We start from the raw sequence: 14,852 nt of genomic DNA on the forward strand, positions 1-14,852 counted from the left end.
TAGCATGGCTTTGTGTGTGGAATTTGTGTGTGACTCATGAATTTGACTGAGCTTTTGATGAGGCGATGAGTCTATTGACGAGGGCAGAGCTGGTAATGCCTGCATGGATGTTAACAAGGCCTTTGCCAAGTTCTCACATGGCTTACTAGTCTGGAAGATTAAATCACATGAATGAGCCAATTGGATATGAATTTGGCTTGGTGGAAGGTGGTGGTGATGGGTTGCTTTTCAGACTGGAGGCCTGTGACTAGGGTGTATCACAGGGATCGGTGCTGGGCCCACTCAGTATGGAATGGGTTTGATGTGTTTCCAAGGGGTGTCCTCACAGATGTGTGTATTTTGCCGATCACGGTGTGTTCCGTGGTCCTTACCAGTCTCCTCCTCTTTGCAGGGAGGTCTTTGAATGTTCACATTGCTGTACAGAGTGTTATTCTGAGACTCCTGGGGATCTGAAAAGAACACAGATTGTTATTGCATTCCAGCATCTCTCCCCCACTGTATTCTATCACTCAAACCGCCCACTCCCATTTAAACGACATTGGGACAGGTACTTGGTTTGGAAAGGTGTATAGGGATATGGGCCAAATGCAGACTATTGGGACTAGTGTGGATGGGGCATTTTGGTTGGCTTGAGCAAGTTGGACCAAAGAGCCTGTCTCTGTGCTCTATGACTATGAGTCCCCACCTTTGATAATCACTGTCTCTTGCCTGTTCTGATTGTGACTCATGAATTTGACTGAGCTTTTGATGAGGCGATGAGTCTATTGACGAGGGCAGAGCTGGTACGCATTGCCTGCATGGATGTTAACAAGGCCTTTGCCAAGTTCTCACATTGCTTACTAGCCTGGAAGATTAAATCACATGAGGTCTAGGGTGAATGAGCCAATTGGATATGAATTTGGCTTGGTGGAAGGTGGTGGTGATGGGTTGCTTTTCAGACTGGAGGCCTGTGTAAAGAAGTGTTATCAACACACTGTAGCTTTATTTCTTTTATACATACTGTAACATTACAGATAGCACTAGCTGTACGTGGTCTGTCACGGAAACTAGAGAGTGATCAGTGGGTGGGGAGGTTGTAATTATACTTGTGATATGGGGAGTGGTTAGTAGTGATGAGGTAACTATATTAAAGGTACATGCACATGTCATCTACATCCTTCCCCTTAGAAACGAAAGGAAAACAAAATAGTGACAGGGGGACCACGTCTCAAGCGCTATAAACGGTTAAGCAAAGTCACCATAGCGGACAGGCGGCTTGCCAACACGCCCCGACCGGGTTCGCATCTCGCCATCTTCCCTCCCTGCAGGAAGAAGTGGAACAGGTACAGACGGCCGAGCCGGAACGGGGGAGCTGGGAGGGGATGGAGAAGACGGAGATGAAGGAGGGGATGCGGGCACAGCAACGGGCAGCGCGCGGGCAGGCGAGGGAGGATGAGCCGGGGGAGGAACGGACTGATAGAGCTGAGAGGGCAGAGACCGAGGCATGCGAGGAGCGGCGGGCGGAGCTGCGCCCGGAGGCCGAGACTGCAGCGGGGGAGAAAAAGGGTCCGCGGGCAGTGGTGGAGGCTCGTTGACGAGCCGCAGGTGCTGGCGGGACCGACGGTAGACGGTTCCCGCATGGTCGACGAGATAGGACCTAGGCGAACCAGCAGAGCCGATGATGGTGGCTAGCCTGGAGTGACCGGAGGGGGATTGCATGCGGACGACTTGACCGGGGAAAAGGCGCGGAAGGGGGCGGCAGGACTTATCATGGGAGCGCTTCTGGACCGTGCTTGAGGGCAATGCGTTCCTGGACAGCAGCGGGCTTGAGGACGGAGGGCAGGAGGGAGTGCTGGGCCACCGGGATCGGGGGTCTGGTGGTGCGAGACATGAGCCGCTGAGCAGGGGAGCCCATGGTAGGGTCGCGGGAGATGTTGCGAAGGTTAAGGAGGGCTAGGTAAAAATCGGAGTGAGACAAGCAACACTGTTCCAGCAAGTTCTTTGCACTGCGGACGGCGCGCTCGGCCAGACCGTTGCTTTGCGGGTACTCAGGGCTGCTGGTGAAGTGGCGGAAGTTCCAGCGGGCCGCGAAAGCCTGAAACTCGGAGCTGCCGTTGTCCGACTGAAGGCTGGCCGGGGAGCCGAAGGTAGAGAAGTGGCGGCGCAGCTTATCGACAACGGCCGAAGAGGTGAGGGAGTGCAGCTGGTCAACCTCGAACCAGTTGGAGTAAGAGTCGACAAGGACCAGGAAGTGTTTGCCTCGCCACTCGAAAATGTCAGTGGCAACCGCCATCCAGGGCAGTTCGGGGGCAGGCTGCTGCAGAAGCGGCTGTCGCTGTTGGTGGGGGGCGAGACTGTTACAGGTGGAACACGAGGAGACCCTCTCCCGGATGCACCAGGGGTGCTTGTTCCAGTGGGAAAGGCAACTCTGCACTGCAAGATACTGGAGACCTCTCGGCCCCTCACTTTCTACCTTCTCGATTCCAACTGCATTACCCTGTTGGGCATCCAAGCTTGCCAGGACTTGGGCCTGGTCTCCTTCCACCGTGACATCCACAAGGTGCAGGCCCTAATGAACCCGTTGATCGAATATCCTGACCGCTTTGATGAAGAGCTGGGCAAGCTGCCCTGCAACTACAAGATTGTTGTCGACCGCAAGGTCGAGCCAGTGATCCGTGCACCACACCGTATCTCCTTCGCCATGAAGGATAAAGTGGAATCGACGCTGCACAGCATGGTAAAAATGGGCATCCTAAAGGCGGTCAGCGAACCCACCAGGTGGGTCTCCACCATGGTAGTTGCCGCGAAAAAGGACAAAAGCGAAATACGCATTTGCATCAACCCCAAAGACCTGAACCTTGCCATCAAACGCCCACACTACCCCATGAGAACAGTAGAGGATGTCGCTGCGCAGGTTGGTCCGGCCACAATCTTTTCTGTCCTCGATGCCAAGAGCTCCTTCTGGCAGATACCGCTTGACGAGCAGTCCTCCTACCTGACAACTTTCAGCACCCCCTTCGGCAGGTTTAGGTTCCTCCGAATGCCATTCGGGATCAACTTGCCAGCGAGGTGTTCCAACGGATAATGGAGCAACTGTTTGCAGGTCTACCGTGTGCCATCATCGTTGACGACATCCTGGTCTACGGTAAGGATGTCGCCGAGCACGACTTCAACCTCCGCCAAGTCCTAGACCGGGCCCGGAAGATCAACTTGAAACTAAACCCCAAGATGTGCCGATTCCGCGTCCCGGAGGTCACATATGTTGGACATGTATTCACCGCCTCGGGGCTGAAACCCGACCCGCAGAAAACGGCTGCCATCTCCGGGATGTCATCACCTACTGATGTGCCCAGCCTGCAACGCTTCCTGGGCATGGTTAATTACCTGGGGAAGTTCATCCCCGACCTCAGCGAGCTGAGCGCACCCCTGAGGGATTTGACAAAGAAGGACACGGCCTGGGCTTGGTTCCCTCAGCACCAGAAAGTTTTCGACATCCTAAAATCCAGGCTGATCAGTACCCCCACACTCAAATTTTTTGACCTGCAGCGTCCCATTATCATCACCTGCGACGCCTCTCAGTTCGGGCTCGGTGCCGCTTGTCTACAGCTCCATGACGGCCTGCAGCTGCCTGTTTCCTACACGTCCCGCACCATGACCCCTGCCGAGCAGCGCTATGCTCAGATCGAAAAGGAGTTGCTGGCTGTGGTGTTTGCCTGCTCAAAGTTTAAGGACTACATTCTAGGCAACACTTTCACCATCGAAACCGACCACCAGCCGCTTGTCACCATCCTTAACAAGCCGATCCATGCTGCCTCATCACGACTGCAGCGCATGATGCTGCAACTCCAGCGTTTCACTTTCGAGATCGTCTATTGTAAGGGCAAAGACATGTTCGTGGCCGACACGCTATCCCACTTCTGACACCATGTAAAGATTTGTTATCAACACACTGTATGAATGAGCCAATTGGATATGAATTTGGCTTGGTGGAAGGTGGTGGTGATGGGTTGCTTTTCAGACTGGAGGCCTGTGTAAAGAAGTGTTATCAACACACTGTAACTTTATTTCTTTTATACATACTGTAACATTACAGATAGCACTAGCTGTACGTGGTCTGTCACGGAAACTAGAGAGTGATCAGTGGGTGGGGAGGTTGTAATTATACTTGTGATATGGGGAGTGGTTAGTAGTGATGAGGTAACTATATTAAAGGTACATGCACATGTCATCTACAGCCTGTGACTAGTGGTGTATCACAGGGATCGGTGCTGGACCCACTCAGTATGAAATGGGTTTGATGTGTTCCCAAGGGGTGTCCTCGCAGATGTGTGTATTTTGCCGATCACGGTGTGTTCGGTGGTCCTTACCAGTCTCCTTCTCTTTGCAGGGAGGCCTTTGAATGTGCACATAGCTGTACAGAGTGTTATTCTGATACTCCTGGGGATCTGAAAAGAACACAGATTGTTATTGCATTCCAGCATCTCTCCCCCACTGTATTCTATCACTCAAACCACCCACTCCCATTTAAACGACATTGGGACAGGTACTTGGTTTGGAAAGGTGTATAGGGATATGGGCCAAATGCAGGCAATTGGGACTAGTGTGGATGGGACATTTTGGTTGGCTTGAGCAAGTTGGACCAAAGAGCCTGTCTCTGTGCTCTATGACTCTATGAATCCCCACCTTTGATAATCACTGTCTCTTGCCTGTTCCGATTGCCCCTCCTATAGTGGTCCATCTTTTGCCAAGACTGTTCTTCACCCCTCATTATGATACGTGGCATGCCCCGAGAGAACCCTCGCTGCTTCTGTAGATACAGAACCGTATTGCAGAATAGACAGCATTGTACTTCCAGGTCTAATGCTTGGCTGCCCGTTGGTGGGAAGCGGAAAATAAACAACACCAGGATCTCTAGTAACTCTATGTCCTGGGTCTGTGTTACTGCTTCCACCATGTCTGGCCTTTGCTGCACCTTCCCTGAACGTTGGATATGGAGAGTTCTGGATCACAGGCTTGATGGGAAGCCCAGTGTATATTGTCAGTGCCAGTGGATGTTTCTAGTCAGTACATCAAGGGTTTGCCTCCCAGCTCATTAGGGACACTATTTTGCATGGGGCGTCTACACCACCACAGTTGTTTCACAGCTCACCGTGTGCTTACTGTTCCTTACCTATCTCCACTCCTACTCGAGAAAGGCTTTGAACGTGAATAATGCTGTAAATGAGGGCATCTGGAGAGTCACAGGGATCTGGAAAGGACACAGATTTACTGCACAACTTCATCGCCTTGCTATCTTAACCTCACAATCCCAGCCCCTGAACTACTATCTCCCTCTTTGGTGACCCTCGGACTGTCCTTGATCGGACTTTGTTGGCTTTACTTTCACTAAACGTTATTCCCTTATCATGTATCGATACACCTATATGTAATCGATAAATGGCTCGATTGTAATCATGTATTGTCTTCCTGCTGACTGGATGGCACGCAACAAAAAGCTTTTCACTGTACCTCGGTACACGTGACACCAAACTAAACTGTAACTGTCCAGCAGTCTCTCTCCCCCCCATCCCTAGCCCTGACAGCCCAATCTCTCCCCTTTCCTATCACCCTACTCCCTTTTCTGCAGTTTTACTTCCCTGCAGGTGGAAAATAGAATATTGACAAGACCCTGGAGGCATGAATCTTGGGACTGGCATTGTTTTGCTGCTCACCATGTGTTCACTGTTCCCTACACATGAGGGGGTTATTTGATAGGCAGGTGGGTTGAACAGCGGCCAGAGGTGAAAGACTGAAGGTGTGAGATAAGGATACGTGTGAATTGTGAAGCCAGAGGAATGAATGTGGGTGGAAGGGGAGGGGAGCATTAAAATGGGTGCTCGTCCTGAGGGGGCACAGAGAAGAGAGGGGTGGGGTGGGACGGGGGGGGGGAGAAGAGGAGATGGGTTTTGCTGGTTAGTTACCTAACATCGGAAAATTCAATGTTCACACCGTTAGGTTGTAAACAAACCAAGCGGAATATAAGGTGCTGTTTGTGTATGGTATTACTTTGACAATGGAGGAGGCCCAGGACAGTGAGGTTAGGATGGGAATGGGAAGGGGAGTTAAAATGTATAGTAACAGAGAGATCCAACAGGTCTTGTTGCACAGAGTTTGTGTTCAGTGGAACGGTCGCCGAAGCTATATTTGGTCTCGCCAATGGAAAGGAGGCCCCATCAGGTGCAGTAGATGAGGTTGGAGGAGGTGCAAGTGAACCTCTGCCTCACCTGGAATGACTGCTGGGGGTTCCTGGATGGATGTAAGGGAGGAGATGTAGGGACAGGTTTGCAGCTCCTGCAGTTGCAAGGGAAAGTTTCACTCATATATTTCTTAAAGAGGATGATGATTGGACATTTTGGCCTTCCATCACAGTGAGGAATGTAGGGAATCTGCTGACGTGGATGCTTATGTTAACTTTTATATAATTGTGTGTCTTGTATGGCTGTATGGTAATTCACAAAACACTGTATCTTAATTGGCACATGTGACAATAAAAGACCTTTGTAACCTTTGAATACAAGTTGAGAGCAAGAATCAACCACTCAGCTCTGCTTTTCAATGATATCATGACTGATATCCCACCTGTGCTAAACGCTTACCCCTGTGCTCTTCAAGAGCATGAAAAGTCTGACGAAGGTGTGTCCAGCACGAATGTTAGTGCTTTCTCTTTTCACAGAGGTTGCCTGACCTGTTGTGGGTTTCCAGATATTTCTGTTTCCAGATATTCTCCATCTATCTCTGGCCCAAAATATTAAAAACTCAATCTTAAAATGGGTGACCCCTACTTGTGAACAGTAACTCTTCAATCCAGGTTAGCTCACAAGAGCAAACATCTTCTCAAATCCATTCTGCAAAGATGCTTTGGGAGCTTAGTCAAGTTTTTTCTCACTTTAATGCCTCTAATTTTTACATCCATGATACTGCATGTTCCCCAAGACCCACTCCAAACACGTCTGTTGCTGAAACCCATGTCCCTATCTTCAATCATTCCAGCCTTGTCACCTCTTACGTGAGTTTTAATCTGTACAAAACGCTCCATTGGCCTCCACTGGCTCCAGCTCGGGGGCATCTCAGTGTGAAGATTCTCTTTTCCCATTGTCTGTAAGCTGGTCCACTTTGCTAATCTTGGGATCTCTACCTTCTCCAGCTTGCCTCAGAAACATCCCCTCTTTGTTTCTCAGATCAATAGGAGCTCCCTTCCTCAATGGCAGTGGCAGCACAGTGGCGCAGCAGGTAAAATGTGCAAACTCCACACTGATGTCACCCAAGTTTGGGATCGAACACGGGTCTCAAGCGCTGTGAGGCAGCACCTCTGCCAGCAGCACCACAACACAGCACCAGAGATCTGGGTTCAATACTGAGCTTGGGTGCTGTTGGTATAGAGTCTGTGCTTGGCCCCATGAATGCTTGTCTTACCTCCGGATGTTCCAGTTTCCTCCACCACCTCATAGATATGCTGGTTAAATCGCCCCTAAGATCCAGGGAGATGATGAGAAAGTGGGTTGATATAGAATTAGTGTAAAAGTATGACCAATGGTTGGCATGAACTCAGTGGGCGGAAGAGCCTATTTCCATGCTGTATCCATAAAATTACAACTTTTAACCACTCTGCCACAGGAGCTGGATCGTGAAAGCTGGCCTTTACTTCCTGCATCTCTTCCTCCTGGTTACCTCCGTGCAAATTCTAAATGATAACCATCACTGTACTCACCAACATTCCTGGCCAATTCTCCCGGAGTTGGGACTGCCTGGGTGGCTGCCCTGTTTCTTGTCTCTTTGTTTAAATCAACAACACTGTAAATAGGATCCCCTTCAGGCTCCTGTGAACCTGTCAAAGACACAAAAAAGCAATGCGTATTTTAATGGAGAAATTTGAAGCTCCCAAACTGTCCACCCCATACCCTCCCACAGGGTCAAAACTGTAGATAAAACGGAAGGGAATCCTGGAGTAATCGCAAAAAGCAGAACTTTCCAACCCTATCCTCAGGCGTGGTGGAGGATTACATAGAAGAGGTTCTTTGTGCAAACCTATGAGATACATTGATCAGGTATTGTTACTTTGAGAATATTAGGATCAATTCCAAATTACATTGGTCTTTCAATGTATTAGATGGTGTATTAGGTATAATATCGGTCTCCTTACCCCAAAAAGCAATGTACAGGCAATTCCGCTATACCACGAATGCTGCATTCTTAAGGAACATCTTATTGTAAAAAATTACATTCTGAACATAATTGTGCCAATGAGAAAAAGGAGGTAAGGGGCTAGTGATTATGAGGCTTGCAATTACAATGTTATTTCTCCCACTGGTTTTTTAAAAACAAAGATCTTTTTTATAGCTCCAAGTTTAGTTTTGTAGCTGCAATCTACAAATACTGATGGCTCAATGTTACATTGTTTAATAGAGTATCACTGCACACATGTCAATTTAAATGATTGCTTGGCCACCCATGATGATCTGTATTCATAAGAGACAGTGGTGACTGCTTACTGCAGGGAGGTTACATGAACATGTTTTTTTCTCCCCAGGTTGTTTTTTCCAAGATAGCTTTTTTTCTGCTTTCCAAAGTAACTTTTAACCGATCTTTACTTCCTGATAGAGATTATTTTATAACCAATTCAAGCTGCATAATAGCATTACCTAATTCAGCAATCGTGTTGTAGCCAATTTGCGATTTCAAAACCTATGTTGAGCAGAACTACCTGTACTTACTTTGCAGGTTGAGCAGCAAAGGTTCATGAGGCTGGTTTTTGGGATGACAAAGAGATTAAATAGGTTGGACCTTAAATCTTTAGAGTTAAGGACAGATGTCCAATACAAAATACTTCCAGTAGGTTCGACAGAGTAGATTAATTCCCATGACTGAGGAATATGGAATCTTAGTGCAAGCCCTGGGCCTCAAGGCGAGTCTTTTAAGTATTAATATTCCACTTGAACACACAACCTGATCTGCTCTGAGAGGGATTGTCTTTGCTGATCTAATTAGGAGGCTATGGGAGGTAGGGAAGGAGGGTAGGTGGTAGCGACAATTGAAAGACCAGTTATTAAATGCGGGTTTGAGCTCTGCTTTTCCAAAGAATGTCCTCAATATGATAGGAAGTTTTGGCAGATTCTCCTATTACCTGGCTCTGATCCTTGTGGTTTACGACCATTGGCCACGCTGGCATCAACACAACACGCACGCTGCTGTGAACCTGTCAAAGACACAGGAAAGTATTCTGTGAGAATTCTCTCTCGATACCTCTCCCACTCTCCTCCTTTAACACACTTCTCTACTCTCAGCTCTCACCCATCCAGGCCTCCTAATTCCCTGCTCGAGTTCTTTCCTTTCATAATCTTCCTTAAAGGCCCTGTCCAATTTCTGTTCCTTAAACTTTGCATATGCATCCTTTTCTTTAGAGGCTAAATTTACAACCTCTCATCATTAAATAACTCTCACTTCCTGATGCAAACTTTCCCAATAGCAGCTGGTCCATACCTACTTTCCCCAGTAAAAAGCAAAGTTCTGGAAAAATTCAGAGGGCCACGCAGGCTCTGGGGTGGAGAGAAATGGATAGATAATATTTTGGGTCGCGATCCTTCATCAGATTGATGGAGTAGACGAGAAAGCTGGCAAGGAGAGTTGAAGGGGAATGGGTGTGGCAAAAACTGACAAATGTTGGTAGATTCAGAAGAGGGTTGAGTGGCAGACGGGTGGAGCTGTGGCGGCGTACTGGCGACGACCCGACTTCGGAGGCTCGGCCGCGGGCCCAGTGGACGACATCGTCGGGAGCTCGCAGGTCACAGGTTGGTGATCTGTTTTTCCGGAGCTCCCGCAACAACAGCTTCGTCCGCTGGACTGGTGGGCGGCAGCTTCGGCAACTTTGACCACCCTGGGCCGCGGAGTTTGAACCGGCCCGTTCGCTGAGCTCGGATTCAGCAGCGGGACTGACTTACCATCACCAGGCGGGGTCAGAACATCGGAAGCCTGGATCGCCTCAGCGCAGAGGGAGAACAAGGAGGGAAGAGACAAAGACTTTAAGACTTTTGCCTTCCATCACAGTGAGGAGGTGCCTGGTGAACTCACTGTGGTGGATGTTAAATTTGTGTTTATTGTGTGTTTTTGTTATTTTATTATATGTATGACTGCAAGGCACGAAATTTTGTTCAGACTGGAAGGTCTGAATGACAATAAAGGATACTTTACTTTACTTTACAAAGGATTGAGATAAAATGAAGACAATGAAGACAGATGTGGAGTCAAATAAGGAAGGAAGAAAACTGTGTAATATAAAACCAAAGGGCAGGATGTGTGTCTCAGTGGGCCTCCTTGTGTCCCAGTGTTGAACACTATTCAGTACCAATCCTACCCTACCCTGTGATGTTCTGTTGTATTAATCATGCCACATGCTTGCTCAGTAGACTAGCAAAAAGTTTGGCATTTCTCCAACACACTAGCCAATTTCTACAAATGCACCATTGAAAGCAAGACAAAGTGCTGGAGTAATTTAGCAAGTCGGGCAGCATCCCTGGAGAACGTGGATAGGTGACGTATAGGGTCGGGACCCTTCATCAGACTGATTGGGATACTGTCAGGATGCTTCACAGCTTGGAAACAGCTCCCCAAGACTAAGACATTTCAGAGAGTTGTGGATGTAGTCGAGTCCATCACACAGACCACACTTCCCACTATTGACTCCATCTGCACTTCACGCTGCCTTAGGAAAGCAGTCAACATAATCAAGGATCTTTTTCACCTCGGTCATCCCCTCTTCTCCCCTCTCCCGTTGGGCAGAAGATACATAAGCTTAAAGACTCAATCCACCAGATTCAGGAACAGCTTCTTCCCCCACTTTTGTCAGACTACTGAACGGCTCTCCCACAAACTAAGGTGTAGCCCCGATCTTCCAACTTACAGCAGTGCGACCCATGCATTTTTTCTCTTTTTATCTGAACTTTTTCTGGAGCTGTAACACTGTAATGAAGGAACTATGGATGGCTCAGTGGCACAGCGGTAGAGTTGCTGCCTTACTGCACCAGAGACCTGGGTTCGATCCTGACTATGGGAGCTGCCTGTATGGAGTTTGTATGGTCTCCCTGTAACCACTTAGGTTTTCTCTGAGTGCTCTGGTTTCCTCCCGCACACGACAGACATAAGAATTAATGATACAGGGTGCTCGCTGGTCGGCACAGACATGGTGGGCCAAAGAACCTGTTTCCACGCTGTATCTCTACTAAACACAATATTATGTACTCTGGTATTTTTCTCTTCACACTGCCTGTTGTACTTGTATATGGATTGATTGTACTCATGTATGATATGATTAGATTCAACCAAATAACATGCAAACAAAGATTTTCACTGTATCACAGTAGAAGTGATTATAATAATAAATTAATACATAAATGCAAGCATTTGTTGCTGTTGTACAAATCTAAGGACCTAATCAAGAACCTATCAATCTCCGCTTTAAATTTTCCACTGACTAGACCTCCACTGTTGCCTGTGGCATTGAATTCCACTGATTCATCAGTCTTTGGCTAAAAAAAAATCTTCCTCATCTCCATTCTAAAGGTTTATCCTTTTATTCTGAGGCTGTGCCCTCTGGTTCTGGACTCTCTCACTGCTGGTAGCATTCATCTCCATGCCACATGTCCTTTTGATAGCATAGAGACCAAGGACCTATACATTTATACCTGAGTTCATATCTTCTTGCATTAAAGGCCAACATTACATTTGTTTTCCGAAATCCACACGTTTGATACATAAAGTGAGTTATCTGTGAACATCGGTATTCCCCAATCTGTAACCGCTGGAACAGCATTGAAGTTTGACAGCTTTTTTTCCTGAAGTGGATTATCTCACATTTTCTCACATTCCCATGTTGTTTCCCAACGCACTTGGCTGGTCGATATATTCTCTTCAAACCTTGAGCCATCACATTCCCACTCAGTTTCACATCATCTGCAAACTGGTCCATGATTGAATCGGAAAGCTCGGAACCTTTTTCAAATGATACCCAAGCATTTGAAGAACAGCGGGGATCTAAGGACAGAATCACAACCGGACCTTCCCACAAATTCATCTGAGGGCAAGGGCAATGAATACCTTATCTCAGGACTGTATTATTAAGAACAGGAAATTCTGACCCTGTTATACCCAAGTCTATGGACAAGGTCTGTCAGGGTAGCAATGGTGAGGGCATACTTGACCCTTCAAGGGGTACAGCCCCAGTCCACTAGAACTGAAGATTTAACCTTGGCACACGATATCTGTGCCGAGCATAATGCCAAATTAAACTAATCGTATCTCTCTGCACATGGTTGATCTCTTTCCATTCCAAGTATATTTACATGTATAAATGCTCTTTAAACATTGCTAGTGTGTCAGCTTCCACACCTCCCCTAGTTGCACGTTCCAGGCACCAACCATTCTGAACAAATGGCACTTCTTAAATCTCCGTTAAAAACATTCCTACTCTCACCTTAACCCAGGCTCTCTAGTTTTTGACATCTCAACCTTGGGGAAAAAAGACTAACTACTCTTTCTATATGTCTCAGAATTTGACATTCTTTGATCAGTTCGCCCCTCAGCATCAGATGTTCCAGAAAAAAACAGTTCAACCTCTCCTTATAGCTAAAATCTTCTAATCCAGGCATTATTCTGTAACCCTCTGCACCGTCTCCAAAGTGTCCAAATCCTTCCTGAAATGTGGTGACCAGAACTGGACAAAATACTCCAAATGTGGCCTAACCAGGGATGACTGGCCTCCTGTTCACATTTCCGGCCTATAATATTTGAAAAAGCCACCAGTCCCAAGAACACCCACAACAGCCCACAATGTAGTTGTTATTGGCAAACTCACATTTTTTCAAAGATATGAGAGCAAATACCATCAGGCCAATAGCCAATATGGATAATCCAATATAGACACCTGGGTTCAAACATCCCCCATCCTTGAATAGGCGAATCTCACGCATGTCTATCTGGTGTTCATTCATAGCCACACACGTGTATTTCCCTGGCAGCCTGGGGTGAAGCAGCTCTCCCACAGTCAGTAGTTTCTCTGGATCATGTGTGACTATCATCTCACTAATGTTCACGGGCAGTGAGCTGTTCCCTGGGCCGATCCACGTGATGTTTGCAGGGGGCTTCCCTTCAGCCCTGCACACGAGGGTATATTCTCCAGTTACATTGTCGCTCACAATAGACAGATCCAGGATGGTGGCTGGGACTAGGAGAAGGAAGAAATTAAATTAAATTAATTGAATTAATCACTCTTGATGTGTGCAGATAGAGTCCATCTGAATGGGGATTGGAAGGACACATCTAGGAGACTGCAGTGAAATATTTGCAGATATGATAGTGTCTTTGAGAAGCACATGGATCTACAGGGAATGGAGGGATATGGATCATGTGTCAGCAGATGATATTAGTTTAACTTACAGAACCATTATGTTCTGCACAGATATTGCAGGCCAAAGGGCCTGGTCCTGTGCTGTACTGTTCTATGTAATAATCAGTGAGAGAACATACAGGATCCCGGAGTCGATGTGAATGAAAGAGATGGATGATACCCCAGGGCAGTCTGTGGATCTTTGTAACACAGACCATGTCACAGACACAGGGACTGGAGGTTCAGCAGGTGAATGTGGTTCTGAATCTCTGATCCTGCTACAGGGAGCTCCGTGCAACCTGGCTGGAATCAGCACTGTTTTCCAACCACTAGGGGCAGTGCTGAGCAAGGGAAGCCCAGGGTAAGGAATGGAACCTACAATGGATTGGGCCGATCTCGGCTCCAGCTGTCAGTGGATCTCATGTCCTCTTACAGTTGTTAATGTGATTTTATCGTTCACAGCACAACACAGACAGATCTTTCCTTACCCACAACCTCCAGTTTAGTCTCATCCTGAGTCACCGTCTCCTGTGTGGAATTCCTGACCCAAACGTAACAGAAATAGTCACTGCTGTCGTTCAGTCTGAGCTCCTTCACGCTGATAGAGGCGTCTCCCTGGTCTAGTTTTCCAAACAGCTCATATCGACCTCCTCCCTTTACAGTGACAGTGGAGGGAGGGTTCACAGAGTGGGGGTGGGTGTGATTATAGACTGTGGACTCTTCCCGTGGATTCCCCTTCATCCAGCGGACAATGATGGGGCTGGGATTCTTGTTCAAGGGGCTGAAGAAGCAGGGCAGTGTGGCTGAATCTCTTCTCTTCCCAATCACCATGGATGTGTTCCTCTTTCCATCTTGTATAGAGAAAAGTTGTATTTAACAATCTATTCCACATGGTTTATAAAAATACATCATCCATGCCTGTGACATTGATTCTCCATCCCACTCCCGCTCTGATCTGTCTGTCTCAGACCTCCTGCACTGTTCTAACGAGGCCAATCTCAAGCAACAGCACCTCATCTTCTGTCTGGGCAGCATGAAGCTTTTGTGTTAACATTTAATACAACAATTTCAATAACTTGCTTAAGGGCCTGTCCAACTTACGCGATTATTAGGCGACAACAGGTGACTAGATGGTCGCCGCACGGTTGCCGGGTGTCACATGTAGGGTCGTGAGTCGTCTCCTCAAGTCGCCCAAATATCCGTAGCATTTTTCTGGTCGCCGCAGGATTTTGAAATGTTCAAATCTTTTCGGCGACACTCAGCGATCTTGGGCTTGTCGTAGCTTGTCTTCTCCTGACGTAGGTGCTGTCGTAAGTTGTCGCCAGGATAACATAGGTTGTTGCCAGGATGATGTATGTTGTCGCTGGTGCTGACTTCGATGAATTCATTTGGGGACGACCTACGTCAACCTGCGTCAACCAGCGACAGCTACCGGCGTCAAGAGAAGTCTTCAATTGAC

At 47.6% G+C, this 14,852-nt stretch overlaps 1 long non-coding RNA gene across 1 annotated transcript in view; it reads right to left on the bottom strand.

Annotated features, from left to right (window-relative positions):
• Positions 1–371: 371 nt before the first annotated feature.
• LOC116971319 overlaps positions 372–14,852 on the bottom strand; it is a 56,655-nt gene continuing 42,174 nt past the window's right edge. Inside the window, exon 3 of the long non-coding RNA XR_004411470.1 lies at positions 372–449. This is a non-coding gene — a long non-coding RNA (uncharacterized LOC116971319). The remainder of the gene's footprint in view (positions 450–14,852) is intronic.

Source organism: Amblyraja radiata, chromosome 3 (genome assembly GCF_010909765.2).
Source record: "Amblyraja radiata isolate CabotCenter1 chromosome 3, sAmbRad1.1.pri, whole genome shotgun sequence".
Taxonomy (NCBI): Eukaryota; Metazoa; Chordata; class Chondrichthyes; order Rajiformes; family Rajidae; genus Amblyraja; species Amblyraja radiata.